General features: G+C 41.8%; 1 long non-coding RNA gene across 2 annotated transcripts in view; it reads right to left on the minus strand.

Moving 5' to 3' along the window:
* Positions 1–20830, minus strand: part of LOC138363894 (uncharacterized) — a 464760-nt gene that overhangs the window by 19220 nt on the left and 424710 nt on the right. The window contains exon 3 of one of the 2 annotated variants that reach the window (XR_011228235.1): positions 4894–4958. The exons of the other annotated variant lie outside the window; for it this stretch is intronic. This is a non-coding gene — a long non-coding RNA (uncharacterized lncRNA). The remainder of the gene's footprint in view (positions 1–4893; positions 4959–20830) is intronic. 2 annotated transcript variants of the gene reach the window in all.

Raw genomic sequence — 20830 nt, forward strand, 5'->3', positions numbered from 1 at the left:
ATTGCATCTAGTTTTAAAAAGGGGTAAGAATAAGAAGAGTCATGTTCCATAACAAAAATATTTTACAGCAACCATTATTTATGTGCAGTAAGAAGGGGACGGGATCCGCACATACAATTTCCAAGCATTACAACGCTATCGAGGTAAACATAACATAAAAAAGACAATAATGTAGTAGTATGCTATTAATCAGCTAGTCAAAACTTAACATAACATATATGATTTCACAGAGTTTTAACCTTTGCAAGTTTTTCAACGTTTTCTCTTCACTTGTGCTAAGTGAGTCAGACAAAATGTGATTTCATTATTAGCCAGGCATTACGCTATTAGCTAGATAGTCAAAACATATAACGCATTATTTCACAGGATTTTTTTTTTTCCTAGCAAATATGGTTCCTTTAAGCAGTTCAACACATCAAACACCAGCAGTCTGCGAAATTCTCTTTAGTCAATAATCATCCTTTACAGTATTTCTTGACTAAAATAGCACTCCAAAACATAAGTGGTCATTTTTATTCTCACTGTCGCACTTATAGTCAATAATTTGTTTCGCAGAGTGACAAGTTATACTTAGTGACGAGATTTCACGGTGAGCATAGTTTTAAGAGAGTTCACATTGTATTAATTACGGTCATGGATATGTTATGTTATGTTTATGAAGATCATTACTTCTTATTTTTACCCATTTCCCCGCGCCCTGCTTTTCAGTTTTCTCATACTTTTCAAATAAAGTTTGCTTACTGTTTTCCAGCAGATTGGCTTCACATTACATATATTAATCAACTTTCAAAATCAGTTCAGTTTCTTTTTAATATCACAGCTTTGTTGTTCCCCTGTCAGTATCTAGTTCAAGACCTCGTATTATCATTGTCATTAATACTACTATCATCAACCATGTATTGCATGTCTCAGACATTCAGTTAACAGCTTAGTAAGTGTTAATTGAACGTGGGAATCACTTCGTGTGTGCTCATTTTAGTTTAGTTTAAAGGTTTCCATCTTAAATTAATACTACTATCACCAACTATGTACTGGATAGCTCAGGCATTCAGTTAACAACTCGGTAAATGAAAATCACTTCATGTGAGCTCATTTTGAGTATAGTATAAGGTTTTTCCATCGTAAAATACTATTATCATCAACCATGTATTGGGTGGCTCAACCATTCAGTTTAAAATTCAGTAACTATTTACTGAACATAGATATCCCTCCACGCGACCTCATTTTTAGTTTAAAGTTTCTCCATCGTAAAAAAAATAAAATATTACTATCACAAACCTTGTATTGGCCGGCTCAGGCATTCAGTTTACAACTCGGTAAGTGTTTACTGAATGCGGAAATCGCTACATGTGTGGTCATTTAGCTTAATTTAAAGTTTTCAATCTTAAATTAAATACTACTATCATCAACCTAGTATTGGGCTCTCGGGCATTCAGTTAACCACTCGGTAAGTGTTTACTGAACGTCGAAATCATTTCCTGTGTGCCCATTTTTAGTTGAACCCGTCTCCACTCCAAACCGGACCTGTGGTCCGAGTCAGGACCTAGGGTCTCGTATCTTGCCTCACCTCGATGTTCACATGGCAGGTGACGGAAGAGACTTTAGAGCATTTTGTATAAAGTTTATCATTCACCAATATTATAAATGTAACGTAACTTAAATACTTTTTCTTTGTCTGCATTAAGCCAAGTGGTTCAGTTTTTTGTCACTAATTGTTTATTATATTTAAATTGTATAGAAAAAATTATTTGTTAAGGTTTAATAGCATAAACTATTTAAAGTATTTATTTTCATCTTTATTAGCCACATTGAGAGGGACGGCGACGTTTCGGTCCGTCCTGGACCATTCTCAAGTCGATTGGGAGAATCAAGTCGATCATTCTCACAATCGACTTAACAATGGTCCAGGACAGACCAAAAAGTCTTCGTCCCTTTACTTGCTAGTGTGGTCTGGTGAACATCCTTCAACCACGTTATTGTGACTCATCGTCTGCTATTAGCCACAACTTGCACACTGTAAAGGATTACCAATTTTTTTATTTTCTCATTTTTATTACTGTGCATTTAGCGCACAACACCTGGCAGGATAGAAGCTGCGCTAACACCGACCACGTCACATTAACACTGTAGTTTGTCCGGGAATTGAACTCGGGACCTCCTGCACCCAAAGCAGGAATTATACCCCTAGGCAATATCCCCCTAGACCGTCACAACCATAATCAATCAGCCTGCTGCAGTTTCCATTACTACTATCCCCTACACCTAACTTTCCTCCTCGGCTCTCTCTTGCCTATTTATTGCCTGTCCCTACCTCCTCATCACAATCGACTTGAGAATGGTCCAGGACGGACCGAAACGTCGTCGTCCCTTCAATTTCTAGTGTGTGGTCTGGTCAACATAATCAATCAGTTTGTGTATTAAGTGAATATAACGGGAGTCGTTTAATTACGTTATAACCAAGTTTAATAATTATAACCCCCTAACGTGTGTGAAAGGAAATTTACTGGTGACATTAAATTATAACTTCAGAGTGAAACATATGTTTAAACAAGTAAAAAAACTAATTATAAACAAACTTACAATACAGTCCATATAAAATTATTTAAAGATATAAATTATTCACCGGTAGATTTCCCACAGGGAGGGGGGGGGGACCACATTTGTGTCTACTCTTTGAGGGGCTGGGTGGGTAGATCGTTGTCCCCCCCCCCCATGATAATGGCATAACATGGGAGTAGACGGACCTCTGGTGCTCTAATTGTGGTGCCGAGGAGCTCAGGGGTTCTTTTAATGGGGGCAGGTAGTTGTCCATTATAAATTGGGGAAGGAGTGTCGCGAATGTAGAGATGTATTCACTGGACATTTGGATTGCCGACTTCTCACAGGCTATGGCAAGGGCCATCATCTCGTCCGCCTTCGGACTGTACATGGGGTGTGGCGTTAGTTGTTGGTGTTGGCAGGTAGATGTGATAGCGGGTGTTGACTGTAGTGAGGCGCTGGGTTGAGGGCTTGGGAGTATAGTCTGAGCGTGAGGTTGTGGGTGGGGTGATTTGTATGTGTGGAGTGTTGCATGTGGGGTGGAGGAGAGGTGCTGGAGCTTTTAGTGCTTTGCTTCACACATCGCTCAGAATAGCCTTCTGTGACGATATCAACACCATCTGTTAAAAGATGCAGCAATATCGACGCCATCTGTAGGAATGCTCCTGATAATTCATTTAGGAGGTGTATTGGTGACAATGCCCTTTGGTGAGGGAGGTGGTGATATCAACGCTATCTATTGCGTTCACCCAATCATATTTTCGGTTCCCTGGCAAAGGCTGCCATCATAGATTATCCTTATGCACTTACTGTCTTGATAATGACTTGTGTCCACATGAGTGATGAGGAAGGCGTCCTGTGCTCTAGAAATCAGTTCAACCAGGGCAGTCTAGAACTCCCGACTTGTTTCAGGAAGGACAAGTGGCGGCCGTCGGTAGAGACTGCTTTGTCTTTTGAAGTGTTATTGGTAGGACCAACGTACCCGGGTTAGGTCAAGCAGAGTTACGAGACGGCAGTACTGGCCGTCTGTTGAGAAGTTCTGCGAAGTGTGTTGCTGGACACTTCTGCCAGGGTGTAGCTGACAATGCGAAGTGTGTTGCTGGACACTTCTGCAGGGTGTAGTTGACGACACGAAGTGGGGTATTTTGGACACACTGATGTTACAATGTAGGACTGGCCCATTTTTTGTTGAGTAGGGTTAACTCGCCAGTGTGAGGACCATTGAGCGTGGGTGACATAACAGAAGATGGTGGACTCACAGGGATAGAAGACTGCATAATTTATCGTATTGGTGTCCTGTGCAAATGTGACACTCGCAGTGTACATGTGTGTGTATGTATAGGGGTTATATAGTATATATTGGTGAAAGTGCTGATCAGTATTGATTACCCCTTTTCCTTTCACTATTACTACTGCTGAATAATACATCCTGCGGGCTCACCATAGCCCGTGCTACTTGGAACTTTGTTCCAGGTAGCGAATCTTTAACAACAACAACAACATACTGCTGAATTACTCTATACCGACTACTCTAACTTACTATTGACTTGGGGTGCGATCAATGAAGAGGCATCAAGCCCATTAGCAGTGATTGAGATAAAGAACCCGGTTACTGGCTGAGTGAGGCCATAACACCTTTCATGTCAGGCATTGATTGTAGTGTACTAGTGGATAAATAGGCATAACAAGGGAGATATTAATAAGTTATTTAATATTTCACTCTAGAATGCGAAATAGATATAAATAGAACAACTTTAGATTTAGGAAAGACTTGGGTAAATACTGGTTTGGTAACTGGGATGTTGACATTTAGAACAAATTACCGGGTTAACATAACAGACGTAGGATCTCTTTAGTTTGGGTTGATATAAATAGGAGCTGCTACGTATGGGCCAATAGACCTTTCTGCAGTTTCCTTCATACATATGTTCTTATGTGTTTATTCTTGCTGCCGATATATTCATGCTCTTTCAAAATGATTCCATGATTATGTGAATCTTATATACTGGAATAATATACACCCGGCTTTAAAAACGTGTCGTATACCACCACTATACACTTTAAGGAATATTTAATAATTTATTATGTCCGCTTGACCTTCCCTATGTTTGTGAAAATATATTTAGTGTCCTTAATAATGTTCATAAATATTTTCAATAAATATTACTGTCGTTGTCAGTCTTTGAACATTATCAACAGCATCTTCATCATTAATATAAGACTAGTAGAATCTCTCCTTCAAGTTCCTTTGTTGATGTTTAATTCACTATGATACGAAACGTCTGATTTGATGTTAATAAAAATAATGTTGTACTCAATTATTTAAATCTTACATCACTTATATGCATATCATACCTGTAATATGTTCCTGAATTGTAACCTGAGCTTTCTCACACATCTGTAAGCGCTCTCACACACACCTGCAATAAAAAGGCTCTTTTAAGTATGTTTCGAGCAAATTAACTAGGGCATAAAACTATAATATCTATACGAGTTAAAATATGTAAAGGACATTTGCAGACTTGTTCTGGAAATAGGAAAGGGTTAGAATGCAGTTATAACCATCCCCAAAAAGGGTCAAAATATACTAAGGAAAGGAAAATGTCACTTTGTATCTACATGTAGATTTCTCCATCCTGACACATGAGAAACTTCACTCGAGGAAATAAAACGCTTCGCCCTCTTCTTCTTCTTCTTGAGAATAGGTGCAGTTTGCATGAAGGGGTAACCCTCCCGATGACTGCACCAGGACAGATGTAAGGAGATGCGTTGATGGTGAGGAGGAGAAGAAAGTCAAAAGCGGTAGATGTGATGGGCCGTAGAGAGAGGAGTGGCGACGAAAACAGAGGCGAACGTTAGAGGGAGACTCCCCGCACAGGGGGGGGCGGGGAGTCGTGGTCACGGCGGCAGCTGATCCAGGCACGGCGTAGCCGTGTGTGCAAGATGGGAACTAATACTTCTCCCGAAACTTGCGTATCGGAAAGCGCAAGCGGTACGCTTCCCAAATCACCCACAGGTCGGCGGGCAGCCGGCCATCAGGCAGTACCCTCGGCTGAGACATCCTATCCGGCACCCTATAAACAAACACCTTCTTAGACGATACCCAGATCGTGGACGAGCACCATGGGATCGGAAGCACCCAGGCATCCCAATAAGGGCCCAACTCCGGACCCTCACAGGGCACGACCCCAGAAGAGGGGACTAGGCAATCACCAGACCGGGGCAATGAAGGAGGGGGAACAGCAGGGGATGCAGGCGCGGAAGCGACCCCACCACAAGGCACAGGAGCCGAGGCCCCCCGGCGCACATCTTTCCGCAACATCACGACGAGGTCCCGATCATCAAGGACAACCCCCCACTGCGGAGATCCAACAGCAGGTGACACAGGAAGGGGGACACAGGTAGCAACTTCTGAGCCCCGCACAGCACCATCATCCACGGCGGGGGACGCCAGCTGAGCACCATACTCCCCCACCTCCTCCCAAGGCACACCACGAAGGGGAGACACACTCCGAGCCCGCGGCGAACGCTTCGAGACAGGTCGCACCACACCACGCCCAGCAGGCCCCGCCGCAGGCACGGTCACCATCGTTACATCCACACAGGCCACACCACCACCACCGTCCGAAGAGTCCACAGAGACCACATCACCCACACTGTCCACATCATCCAAGGAAACAACCTCAGAACACCGACGTGCACGCTTCTGCAAAGGGATGGAAAGAGCAGAACTACAGTCGTTAACACACACAGGCACGGCAGGCACCTCACCTTGCCGAAGCACCCCCTCCAAAACAGCAGAACCCGCGTCCCCGGGAGCCGTTACCACATCCACAGGCGGGGGCGGGACATGAACCTCCACCGGGACATCCTGCACTACACGCAGCGCAGGCGACGCCCCGTCACCCGCACACACCGGCTCAACAACCCCAGGGGCCACAGCAGTCACCTGACGTGTCGCACGGGCCAGAGAACTCGCCCCAACAGGCGGAGCAGCAGACAGGCAGTCAGGCGCCTCAGGCACAGCACCCACACCGCCCGAACGCAACAGGGGCGGAAAATCCTCCGCACGAAGAACATGCACCCGATCAGTTGCTCCCACGTCGCACGCAGCAGCCAGATGACCCTCGTGACCACACCGATAACAGGTGCGCGGTTGACCCCTGTACTGGCAGCGGAGCGTGTAACCCAACACGGATATCTACGACGGTACACTACACTTCAGCGACATTGTCAGGGTGCGGGAGCCGTCAAGCATACCAACACAGTGCCCGGCAACGACTTTATTCCATCGAACACTTAACACAGCCCCAAACCGTTCGGAACAGGAGGTTAAAAAGTCGTCCTGAAATTCGAAGGGGGCACCATGCACCGTCACAGACGTCAAGGTGACACTGAGATTCACTACCTTAACGGAGCCAGCAGTATCAGGGAGAGGGTAAACACGCCCCTCACACCGCTCAAGAAACGCCTGAAAGGCAGCCTGGAAGCGGAACTTGACCACAGCACGGTGGCCCTGAAGCAGCTGGATGCCCACCAGGTCCGACAGCTCCACATGCAGCACGTCCACCAGGGCGACACCAACCAATGGATGGTCCACCGGCACCGTAAACGCCAGACCAGCTGACAGCGTCCTCGTCATTGGAGGGCGAGACGGCCCCATGGCTAAGCAAACGTCACCCTGTCAGTGGCAAACCACCACCAGCAGGGCAAACAAGCGATCAACCAACGTAAACACCAGCCAGAAGCGGAGAGACCTCAGGAACGTCCGACCTGGCCGGCGGTCACCACGCAACTCGCTTCGTCCTCAGCTGCTCTTACTCTCATGTGGAAGGCACAGAACGCTAAATAATGAGTGACAAGAAAATGACTTGAGGAAAGCCAACATTTTTTTTTATATCCAGGCCAAAGAGCTTTCAAAAGGTTGAATATTGTGTATAGAGATGGCTGAAAGACCCACTTGCATACCTGAATCACACATGCAATTACACCCCACAACAAAGACAGCTACGATAGGTAACAATCCTGCAACAATCAGTACTGGTCAGAACAAAACCAACATGCCCACACAATGGACCTGCCTGAAAAATCTTCAAATTATCCCAAATAGAGTAACCTCGTTCACCTTTGCCAACATACAAGGTCTGAAAACCAAAGCAAAATCAAAGTCCTGTTCAGAAGTTGCCTCCTCACGAGTCAAATTCAGTATTTGGACTTTTCACAGAAACCCATGCAAGAGAACTGACGGCGAGATCTTGATACTAGAATATTATCTATATAGATGTGATAGGGTAAATTAATAGGCTATTAATTTACCACCTATTACCAATAGGTGACTACCACCTATGACAAATAGGTGGTAGTTCACTCTGCTGGGAGTAAAAAGGTAAACTAACTTGGATATTATTGTAATATAAAAACCGCTAGATGCAACGGCTGAGGAATTAACAAATCAGATAAACAAGAGAACAGTCTTGATAATCTGGCAAACCCAATACCTGATATCTTCCTAGGTGACTTTAACCTTCCCACTCTAAGATGGAGAATAGCAAACAGGAATATTATACCAGTAAATCTTTCTGGACATAACCAACTCAAATTAGAGAACTAGTAAGATTTTGTGACAAATTTTCACTCAACCAGCAGATAAGAGTCAACCAGGAACGAAAATATTCTAGATCTGAACTTAACAAAGAAGACAATCAGGGACATTACAATCGCATATCACATACTTAGATCACAAGCTCATTGAAGTGCAAACTAACAGCAATGCTTGTAAAAGGCTTAAAACAATGATCAAGTAAGAGGGGTTATTCAATAAATTAAATTTTAATAAAAGGATTGACTGGGAAAAAGATATACAGGGAATGTTGACCAGACCACACACTAGAAATTGAAGGGACGACGACGCTTCGGTCCGTCCTGGACCATTCTCAAGTCGATTGTGTGACTTGACACAATCGACTTGAGAATGGTCCAGGACGGACCGAAACGTCGTCGTCCCTTCAATTTCTAGTGTGTGGTCTGGTCAACATACTTCAGCCACGTTATTGTGACTCATCGCTTGCATACAGGGAATTAAAAAAAATCCATTGAATGTTTGTAAGTAATAATAATCCCACACAAGGCATAGAACAAGAATATGAAGTCTGTCTAAAACTAGTTCCTTTGTTGAAAGTCAGAAAGAGGACCAATGTAGAAGGAAAACGTTGAAAGAACATGCAGACGGCACTAGAAAAGAAAAAAAAATATACCAGAACTGCTAAGGAGACATGACCACCCCAACAAAAAATATTTTAAATGGAGTTTGAAGAAATCTAGCAAAGACTGAAGCAATCAGATTGAAGAAATGCAATTAGAACGTAAAAATGGCATTCAAGAGAAAATCAAAATATTCCTTCACACATGTGAAAAAAAAACACTGTCAGTATTGGACCTATTCTTACAAATGAAGGTTCATACAGAGGATGACAAAGAAATTACTGAAATCCTAAAAAACAAAACACAGGAGGAGGGCATGTTTAGCATCCCAATATGAAAGTGGAAGATCCGGACAATTTTGTTATGCATGATATCCAAACTACTGATAATATAACTGATATGAACAAAAATGCTGCCGATTTTTGAGAAATTGACAATATGCCCATGCACTCAATATTTATAAAGAAATGTGAAGTGCTGGTAGCATAGTGTGGAGAAAGAGCTTGAACATAGGGTAGATACCAGATTCGCTTATATTAATAGATTTCAAAGATTTTGCTCCTCTTTACACGGGAAGGAGCAAAGCAATGACTAAGAATTATAGACCAGTCGCACTAACGTCGCAAGTAATAAAAGTATTTGATAGAGGGATCAGGAGGCAGGTTTCCAGTTTCATGGAGACCAATCATCTCCACAACCCAGGTCAACATGGATTTAAAGTGTGAAGATCATGCCTCTCGCAGCTACTTTACCACCATGACAAAATCACTGAGGCATTATAAGAAAAACAGAATGCAGATGTGGTATACGCTGATTCATAAAAGAATTTGATATATATATATATATATGACTGGATATTAAAATTTCTGGGGAACAGAACACAGAGCAACAGTCAACCAAATAAATTAGAGTTCAAGCTCAGTTAAAAGCTCTACCTCAGAGTATAGTCCTTGTAGCACACTTATTCTCTTATCAGATATAGACTAGTCTTAGCTTCGTATCATAATCTACAGATGACAAAAATCAGCTTGAAAATTAATTTTGTTGAAGACATTGATAAACTACAAACAGATATTAAGTTTTCGACTGGGCGGTAGAAAATAACAGTTATCAATGATAAATTCCAGGTACTCTGGTACGGTAAAAATGAGGACATTAAACAAAATACAGGATATAAAACAATCAATTCGGCCTATAGTAGGGAAGCATAATGTAAATGATCTAGGAATAATAATGACTGACGACCTAACGTTAAGGGAGCATAACCAAGCAAATTTAGCATCAGCCACAAAAATGATCGGATGGATTATGAGAAACGTCCATGTCAGGGATCCCATCACAATGGTTGTACTATTCACATCACTTCTGCTGTCCCGTCTTTAGTACTGTTCGATACTCGCTTCCTCCTTCAGAGCAGGAGAGATTGCTGAAATAGAGGTAATACAGAAAGCATATATGGAATACAGACATGATAAAGCACCTAAATTATTGGGATCGTCTCAAAGAGCTCCAAATGTTCTCCCTAGAAAGGAGACGAGTAAGGTATCAAATAATATACATATCGAAAATATTGGAAGGCCAGGTCCCAAATCTACGAAGTAAAATAGCAATATACTGGAGTGAAAGAAATGAAAGGAAATTCAGAATAGAATCGTTGAAGAGTATTCCCATAGGCACAATCAGAACATTATATAAACGTCAGAGGTTCACGGTTGTTCAACATACTCCCAGCGAGCATAAGAATTATTGACATAACAAAAGTGGACATCTTCCAGAGAAAACATGATAGTTTTCTTCAAGAAGTGCAGGACCAACCACGCTGTGGTGGATATGTGGGCCTGCAGACCGCTCCAAGCAACAGCCTTCTGGACCAAGCGCTCCTTGGTCCAGGGGAGCAAAAGAACTTCCAGAAAGCCATCCAGGTGCAGTACAAAATTTGTAATATAAATAAAAGCTCAGGATTATGTAAATATGCTCTAGTCAAACGCAGTCGTGTGTCATTGTTTGGTTAGTAATTATTCTTGGAATAATGGCACACACAATGGCCCTGTGTGCACTGCCTGGAGATTAGGACAGATATTGACAGGCTAATGAAGCAGGTGAGACAATATGGAGGGCAACAAGGTTTCTCGCAAGGATCCAAAGGGGAAGCTCCATCGAGATAATTGACCCACCACTCGCCAGCCGAGTTAAGACGGCAAAGGACGTCAAAGAAATCAAGAACACTGGTTAAAACATAGAACCACTTGAGTTGAATGGGATAAAACCATGTGCGGTAACTAAGCAGACAAGCTGAGCATCACAACAAAAGTCTGGACATGTGTTGGGGGCTTGGCACATGCGTTGGATAGGCAAAACCTTCTGCTCCATAAATACAAGCGTTTGGGCATGTTCTCCGCGGGCAAGGGGTAAAGTTAGTAAAAAATAGTGTGATGCAATATGATCAAGCCCACCGTCTGTATCTCGGTAAACAATATTCACCAAGCCAGATGCTGTTACGGCCCTCTCGGGTCGTAACTGGGTTCGTACTCTGATGTCGTTAGAGGAAGGGTATACGGCCCCAAGCCAGTAGTGGCTTTCAAGGGATGTGATCAGTAACGCAAGTAAACTAAAAGGGGAAGGGAAAGAAAGGCAAAAACTTAATATAATATAATGACCACCACCAATAAATAATATATAAAAAGTTACACAGGGGGAGGGGTATTAACACTGCACAGGGGAATTATTTACACTGTAGTCTTCTGAAGACCCTGGATCTTCTTGGTGCCAAGTTCTCGGTGCTCTCGTGGCCTCTCGACGAATCCTTCGACAAGCCGAGTCTACCCCGGACACGGGCCAGCCAAAACACAGTTCCACTGGGGGCACCGCCGTGGAGGCCGTCAACCACAAGTCCAGCAAACTGCTGGCAGGTTCCGGATCAGCAACGCTGTTCAGGCCACTCCACGAGTGATACAAGGGTAGCGCCCTAGTCAGGAGCCTCGTGTGATACCACAGATCACTCTCCTGTCCACAATACCCCAGTGGTCAATCGTCTCCAGCAGTCGGTCCCGGGTACGACTATCCTTCAAACTGCCACTTCACTGGCAGGGCGACACCACAGTGTTCCTCCGGGAGGCGACTCACAGCTGCTGCAGCAAAGCACTTGGTATGGGGACGGCTGCCTTGGGTAGATTGACTCAACTTTCCTTACAGCAGTCCCAGGTCGACTCTGTAAGCAGACACGTCATCAATAACAGGGACACACTAAAGCACCTCACTTACAGGCTCAGACACAAACGCCCGACGTATCCACTCCATAGATGGCGTTGTCGTCTGAGCACCACCTCACCAGAGGTCAGCAGCGGCGGTGTTGTGAGCTGAACAGGACTGGAAACTGGCCCTTGTGGCCGGTACACTTCGTCCTCACCAGGTGTCGTCGTCCATTTGGAGGGGGTTTCGGGAGCTGACCCACAGATGGCGCGGTCGTCACTGCTCCGTGCTCGGACGCTGGATCCGGGTCCGTAACAGATGCACAGGGGTATTTAAATAGTGTAACAATGACTTAAAGGTATTGAACGAGTAATGCAACTCCATTAATGAATAACTGGAAAGCTTACATTAGCAAGAAGACCATGTATGCTAGTTACACAATATACTTTTCATGGTAGGCGTGGGACAGCTCTTGCAGACAAAGTTAAGTGCGTAGGACTGTTGTAGGCATCACAGTAATAGTGATATGGTTATGGCCATTGGAAGCTGTGGCTGCTGTTGTAGCCGCTTCAACGTGAATTAGGTCGATGTACTGTCAACCTGTCCTCTTACAAATTACGGCTGAATTTGGCCATTGGTCCGTATAGCGAAAATGGACGCAATTTGAAAATAAAAAAAATTGAAAATAAATTTAGGATTTTATTCCAAAACAGTAAGTTAAGTGTCTTCTGGTAGGTTAGGTGGAAAGGAAATTCTCCTAACGTTTAAAAACGTCATGAAAAACGTTAATTGAAAGTGTCTCTCCTAACCTAACAGACTAAGCCATTGGACCCAAACGTAGGTCTAGTCCGTTTATTGCCAAGGGTGCCCAGTTTAATCAAGTGGGAAATGTTATATTGTTAATTATCGTCAGTATTTTAAATAATTAAATTAGAAAACCCGATGGCCTTTAATTACTTTCCATATATTCTCAAGCGATTTTCCGTTACAAACCTATTGCTATGCTTCAAGGGTCTAGGTGGAGAAAAATAAATTGGATGAAGTTAATTTCATGAGGCTAATGATATACAGTAGGGTAAATATTGTATTCAGGATGAATATGGGTTTTAATGTTTACGACAGTACACAAAAAATGAAACTACTAACAAACGCCAATGTATGAAGAAAACACGGAACAATTAACAAAATTATTTATACCAATTACTTTACACTAATATATTTCAGTCAAGGACGGGCAGTGGCAATGCGTCAAGAGTATTAAATGCAGTGTGAAAGTGGGACTGAAAACTGAGCTCCGCAAACGGTTTGGAGAGAATTAAATGGAAAATGATCAACCTAATGATAGGAGTTACACATAATCCACCAAACATTTAGAGAAAAGAACAGCTTTTATGGGAATTATTATGTAGAGCTTTTAGGTCTAAATGAACATTGTGACTAATTGTAAAACAAACTTTAATTTCCTGTATGGCAAATATATTTTTAACGACTTTCATTAAACAAAATAATATTGTTCCAACACAGTAAGATAATACAAACCTGTGTAACAGGGAGACACTGATAAGCAGCATCTTAAATGGGAGTGAGTGAGGGAACAGTGATCATGAGGAAATTTCATTAAACTAGACACGGAGAAGTTATTTGAGAGAAACTTATGGTGCCAGACTTTTCTCGCATCTGATTCATATATTTAGAGGTACTTTGTGAATTATAAATTTGGCAGACCTGAACATGGGAGTCTGGCAGTTCTTGGGCCTTGTCTTGTTCACATCATAATCAAGTTACCGCGCCAGTAATGTTTGTTACAAATAAAGCCCAGGAATGAGGTACACTCTAGATTATTTCAAATAGTAGTGACCCAAAATGGATAACCATGTCACTAAAAAACATAATTAGAAAACAGGATGCTTAATACAAACGAATTAAGACAAAATATTTAAGAAAAAAAAGTATGTATTACCGGGCATGCAAAGAAAGCCTTCAGTGTTTTGCCAGATGAAACAGTACAGACAACACCTGGCTATGAAAAAATAAGTCAAATAACTGGTAAGAACAATTCCTAATTTAAATTACAAAATTAGGTAAAGTGCCAAAGAACTTTATGGATATAGAAGAACAAATCTACGTAGAATGTGCAGATGGCATCCTGATATGTTTAATAATTTCCTTTCTGATAACCACTAAGGGGCATTAGATTGGTTTTGGAAAAGTTGTTCAATGTCAACCAATATTTTTTTACTAGTTGTATTTGAAAATGGCTGCAATTGGTCCAAGTTTCAGTACTGCAGTGTAAATAGAGAGGGAGAATTTTTTTTTTTTTCAACGAATTTTATACATTTTCAAGTCTGAATAAATATACATACCTTTCAGATATAATCATTGACACTTTTCTGACACATTAGCATATAATAAAGGATCTGTTGATAGATAATTTCCAAAAATCTTTAGTTTTCCTAATACAAATTTTCAAATTTCCCCCCCAAAATTATGCAAATATGTCTTGTTTATTGCTATTATAAAATCAAAAAATGAACTTAGAAAAGAAAGCTATCAACAAAATTTAGAGACATGCACTCTACATATACGGTGTAAGTTTCATTTAAATTGAATAAAAAATGAAAAAGTTATTTGAACGTTTATGTTACTTGAAAATAAATACGAAAATAATAAAGTCTAAGGTGCTGCCATCTATGGCTGAGGTTGACATCAACCACTTTTCTCCAAAATTGGCACCCTTAGATAGGCTTATGTGTAATCAGGTGTATAAGTTTCATGCAAATCGTCCGATACAAAAAACAAATTGAAAAAAAAATATTTTTAATTTTTTTTCACATAAAACTAATTACAATATTTTTTAATGTATGCTATTGTGATAGCAAAGAGTCCAAGATATGATTTTAGTTAACACTTGTGTTTCATAATCGTTTGACCATTTTGGAATAATTCTGACACCTATTTCAATATTTTTTTTTCTTCCTTCCTATGTATGCTACGATGCTGAGACTTGGGCCAGATGAAACTCTTTTCGTGTACAACTCTTCAAAAAAGTTGATTGAAATCGAACCAGTTTTCATTTAATTCATTTTTGGGGAAATCTGAGTCTAATGCCCCCTAAACTAATATAATAGGATGCAATGACGATCACAGGAGGAAGGAGGAAGCGGCAACAGCTACGAGGTCACCTGACCTTCAAGGCAGCCAGGATGTTCCCAAGGGTCAGAGTTAGCAGGCATTTCAAATATAATGTTTATAAGGAAACCTTCAAACTGTTTAAAGTAAAAATAAACAAGGTTTCCTATAATCATCATTGAGTTAAGTGAGCAATATTTTCGAGCTTTTCATGCAGCCTTCCATTTTTTATGAAAAAATAGCTAAAAATATATAAATTTGGAATGTGGTTACAAACTTTTCTCTCTCTTTAGAGCAAGCTTTAATCAGGAACTTGCCCCCGTCTACAGCAGTGTGTGTTCGATCCCTAGTAATGATTCTGAGTGTGAACCTTTGACAAACTGGAAAATCTTTGAGTTCGCACTTCTCAACATTCTTGTGTAATTAGAATGGGCCCAACAATCTAGTGCATTGCAATTACATGCCAGTTTATATAATCATATTATTAATTAAAGCCAAAACTTATTAAGTGCAGGAGTTTTGTTGAACGAAATTTGATCAAGTCAGCCCTAATTAACCAATGTCGCATTATTTTTAATGTTAGCACTGACCTGTACCAACTTGACCATATTTATATATATATATTAGATTAAAATTGTAACTACCTACTTAGTGAAGAAGGCAGGCTCGTGATTCGTAGAGTGTCACCTGACTATAGTAAAGCGAGTAGCGACACAGGGTGGGTGGCATGGGGGGGGGGGGGGTCAGTATCAATTTCTCTCTAAGTGCTTCACTCCATCCACTCCAGCCCCTCTCCACAACACACATGCACATCGCTCCCTCAGTTACTCATTTAGTACAGTGCACTTATGCCCCCCCCCCCAGGATATGACTCTCCTAACCATCCTCCTGAATTTATTAACGTCAGAGGGACATAGTGATCTCGTAGCAGGAGCAAGGAAAATTTCTGAAGATGACAGAAATAATGAACCAGAGGATAACCCTACTCACAATGAGCCACCATGGCAAATTGTAGGAAACTGAAAGGCAAATAAACGAAAAAGAACTGAAGAAACGCCCGAAGAAACCAATTTAGAAGCCAGCCAGAACCCAAAAGCAGCCCCAAAACCAATGCCAAGGACCATCATCAAAACCAAGAAACCAGTAGATGGTCCGACTTATGCTTACATTGCCGTACTGGAAAAAGGTTATCCAGGATCACATCTTAGAGCAAAGCCTGACATTAGAGGCAGATAACATATCCACAGATATTCCAGATATAATTACTAACCTCAGGAATACAGAAGACCTAGTTGAAATGAAACCAGAGGAAAAAAATCATCATGATGATAATGCAACATATCGCGGTTGAAGTTCATGCATAGAGTCTTAGAATGCCCAAATGTCACAACGACGGAAAAGTGTAAGCACGACAATGTAGAAACAAGACAAGTCCTTCTAACAATAAATAGTCGTCGCATCAACACTGAATGCTGGGATCTATGGACAATTCATTCTAAGGCTGTACAATCCAGAACCCATGCGCTGTTACAGATGTCAGCGTTTCGGCCACCATAAAGATGGCTGCAGAGGCCCGGAACGATGAGGAGTATGCAGCGAGCTCAACACTGACATATGCAAAAATCTGCATAAAGAAGGCAAACTATCGAAAGCAAAATGTCCAAACTGCGGGCACACACATCACGGTTGTAACAAACGATGTCCAGAAACGGGTAAAATGAATACAAGCTTTCGGATTTACCCAGCAACCCAAAGTCACAACTCCTAGACCACAATCGACCAGACTCTCAGTTAATAGCCAGTGGTACACTCCTCGGCAAGTCCGAATAAATTAAGATACAAATCAGCAACAGACTAAAGCACCAATTTCTTCTAGCCTCAGCAAGAACAGGGCCTCCAATAACTGGAGAAAACAGAGCACTACTCCACAAGACAACAACAACCGAATAGATCAGAGTAGCAAAACGAACACCCCTGCTATTGCCTCCAAGACCTCCCAAGCACGAATGACGACCTCTACATCATCAAATGCCCCAGTAGCTGGATGTAGCAAAGACACTAGGACCCAACCAAGAAAAAAGAAAGGCAGCCAAAGGCGTATCAAGTGACTACTGTTCCAATGGTTATTGCCTCCCTGACAGACCTTCAGTATGATACTTGCAAAGCATTCCAAGCACTGGAACAGACCAACCCACAATCAAGGAAGGAAATGTAAAAGTTCAAAAAACAATCTACTGAACTTATTTCTTCCACATTTATACAAGCCCTACCCAAAAAGATTGAAGTAAAAGTCGAAGGTGACGAAACTGAATTGTTTCAGCAACCATTGTCAGTCTCCACTCCAACCAAAACAAGCCGTCGGGGAAATCAGCACTTTAGAAACTAGCATGGACTCAATGGATTCAACTCTAACAGAATAATGGACAACCTCAAGATCATACATTGGGCCTCCTTGAATATTGAAGGGTTCAAAAACAAAGCACAAACACTCAGAGCAGTGCATCTCAAGAACAACATTGATATTGTTTTACTTCAGGAAACACTCACCAGGACTGAAAGAAATATCAATATCCCAGGATATTAAGGTTTCCACTTTCCAATTGCACAAGGTGGCATCAGAGGAACTTCAGTACTAGTAAGAAATAAATGCCATGGCAATCGCAGACTTGCCTAACTGTGGTGCGGACGTTGAAATTATGGTTGTTATTCTCGCTATGAGGAACTGAATGCTGTCCGTATTCAATGTATACAAGAACCACAGAGAACACGATATGGATATCTCTGAAATCTTTGTATTGCAGTCATTACACTTACTATCATCTCGGGTGACTTCAACGCTCAGAGAATTACTACGGGATTCACCAAGAACCGACGCCAACGGAAGATATATTGGATACCTTCTAGATGAAGTGCCTGAAATCAGTCTGCTTAACTCGATGGAACCAACCCACATTGGTGGGGGGAAGCTGGATCTCACGTCTGTCTCCACCAGTATTTATGAGTTGTCATTGGCCAGTTGACCATGTTCTGACTAGTGACAGCTTTGCTACAAAACAGTTATTAATATAGCATTACCACCCAGACATCCAGTTCCCGAGCCCGGATGGGACTTTATCAAAGCAGATTGAACGAAGATTCAGGAATATCTCTAAACTTGGCACCAAAACTACACTCCTCCTGACAACACCGAAGATATGAAAAACAAATTAGTAAATGCAATACATAGAACAGCAAATCATGCCATCCCCAAGAGGAAAACAATTACCCAACAACAAGGCCCATTAGTATTACTGTAATAGGATCAAAGAACTACACAACAGACTAAATTGTGCACGGAAGAATTTCAGAGGAGATTGAACCGAAACTAATCTAGGACTTCTTAGAGCTGTCCGAGATCATGTGCACGAAGAAAAAACAAATACTAAAAGAAGAAAAATGGCTTGAGTGGTACGCCAAGCAAAATCAGCATACATCCTTGGGCGACATCTAGAGGCAGATCAACAAGGCCAAAGGAAAATCGCCTCCTGCTCCGCCACATCATGTTCATCCAGAGCAAGGAGCAGTAAGGTTAGCAAATCTATTTGCTTCAGGAGCCAGTTCCACTCAACTTCAAGCAACTCTGACTCGCCAGCAAAGACTTCAGGAAATAAGATGGAAAAAAAAGATTGCGCGTTAACCTTACCTGACGAACTACACCAACCTTTCAATCTGAAAGAACTCTGAAAAACTACAAAGAAAACTAAAAACACAGCTCCAGGTGAAGACAAAATAACTTACAACATGCTGGCCAAGCTAGGAGAAAAGGGTGAAGAAGCATTCTTGAATCTCATCAACAGAGTTTGGGTGACGTAAGCTCGACCACTCTTGGAACAGTGCAATTATAGTTCCCATTCCAAAATCTAAAGACCCAGGAAATTCAAGACCCACCTCATTAACAAGCTGTCTGGCCAAAATTGCGGAAAGAAGGCTCTTAATCGAACTGAATGGAAAGCCAATCCACTGCACCAAAATATGTTTGCTTACAGAAAAGGTGTTGGAAACACAGAATGCCTCACATCCCTCCTGGATCAAATCAATGGATCAAGAAAGTGAAATGATGACGTTTCGCTCCGTCCTGGACCACTCTCACAATCGACCTGAGAATGGTCCAGGACGGACCGAAACGTCGTCATCCTTTCGCCTTCTAGTGTGTGGCTTGGTCATTAATGACAAACCTGGAATCCTTATTTTTCTAGACCTAGAAAATCCCTTCGAGTTAGCCAATACTCCAGCTACACTGTGCTGCCTTGTGGATAAGGAAATCCAAGGACACGCTCTTGCCTTTGCCAACGGAAGCCTGCTTAACCGAGAAGCTACAGTCAAATTTCAAGGAAAAATATCGTCCTCAAAAAGGCTGGAAAATGGAACTCCCCAGGGAGAAATACTAAGCCATTTCCTCTTCAACTGTCTCATGGTACAATGCATGAAGCTCAAGTTACCAAAAGCCAAACTGCTTAACTATACAGGCGACTTTGTGGTCCTCATCAATGGCAAAGACGCCAGGAACCATGCACATAAATGCCTAGATATTATCAGCAGGGAAGTGGAACGCATAGCAGTGAAAATAAACAGCAATAAAACAAAAGCAATGCACGTTAAAATGAGAACGCAAGACATTAGACTCCCAATACAAGTACATGAAATTGAGTGGGTTACCTTTTTTCAATACCTAGGATTCATAATAGACAGCCAGTTGAAATTCACTCAAGAAATTAAATTTTTCAGCAACGTTGTAAAGCCAGAAACTCAGCTTTGCGCTCCCTGACCTGGAATCCTTAGAGATGGTGCATAGTTTCTTAGAGTTGGTGCATCTCTACCAGTACTCAAAATGAACTACGTTCAAGCAGTTAGGTTACTCATTGACTATGCTGTTCCTGCTCTTACATCTCTTAGTGATAACCAATGGGAGAAACTGGAAGTGTCTCAAAATGATGCTCTCAGAATATTGCTAGGAACACCTATATGGACGCGTCGAGACCATATCATCACTTTTGGCAGCCTCCTCCATGGGAAGAATCGAGTCTAAAGATAATAATTGAAGGATTACCAGTTAAAAAATCAGTATGTGACTCGCAAAGGGTCAAAGCAGTCATAGAACAACAAATGGAAACCATTTCAAAGACCTACAACGACTCATCTTCACAGAAGGATCAGTTGATTAAAAGAGGTTCTGCTGGGGCAGCAGTTTACACTAACAACCATGAAGCTTACTGGAGCATGAGTTAATTAAATTAAATTAAATTATATGCCCTGAAGGAGGCCATAAACTATACAATCGAAAATAATTTACATGATGTTATCATTCATGCCAACTAAATCCTCGCTCCAGGCATTGTTATCCAGTCAGCACAGAGATAATATACAACTCCTCGCAGAAATTTAATATATAGGAAGAGAAGCCCATAATCTAGAACTGTTAATCACCCAAAACTGGATACCAAGTCACATTGGCATAGATAGTAATGAAAAGGCAGACTCACTAGCAATGCCTGCCACTGCTCTACCTGTTGTACAGGTTCAAATACCTCCAAGTTTTTCACAGATTAAGGAGCAAATCAAGACGAAAATACTCCCAACTATCAAAAGTCGCCACCGAGCCAAAGTAGCGGAAGGAAGATCCACGGCAATATGATACGAACAAGTCACTGAGTAATATTTCAGGCGTCACAAAAAGATATCCAGAGACATTGCAGTGGCCAAACACAGTCTCGTACTTTGTTACAAGTGCTGCTGG

This window comes from Procambarus clarkii, chromosome 12 (genome assembly GCF_040958095.1).
Source record: "Procambarus clarkii isolate CNS0578487 chromosome 12, FALCON_Pclarkii_2.0, whole genome shotgun sequence".
Taxonomy (NCBI): Eukaryota; Metazoa; Arthropoda; class Malacostraca; order Decapoda; family Cambaridae; genus Procambarus; species Procambarus clarkii.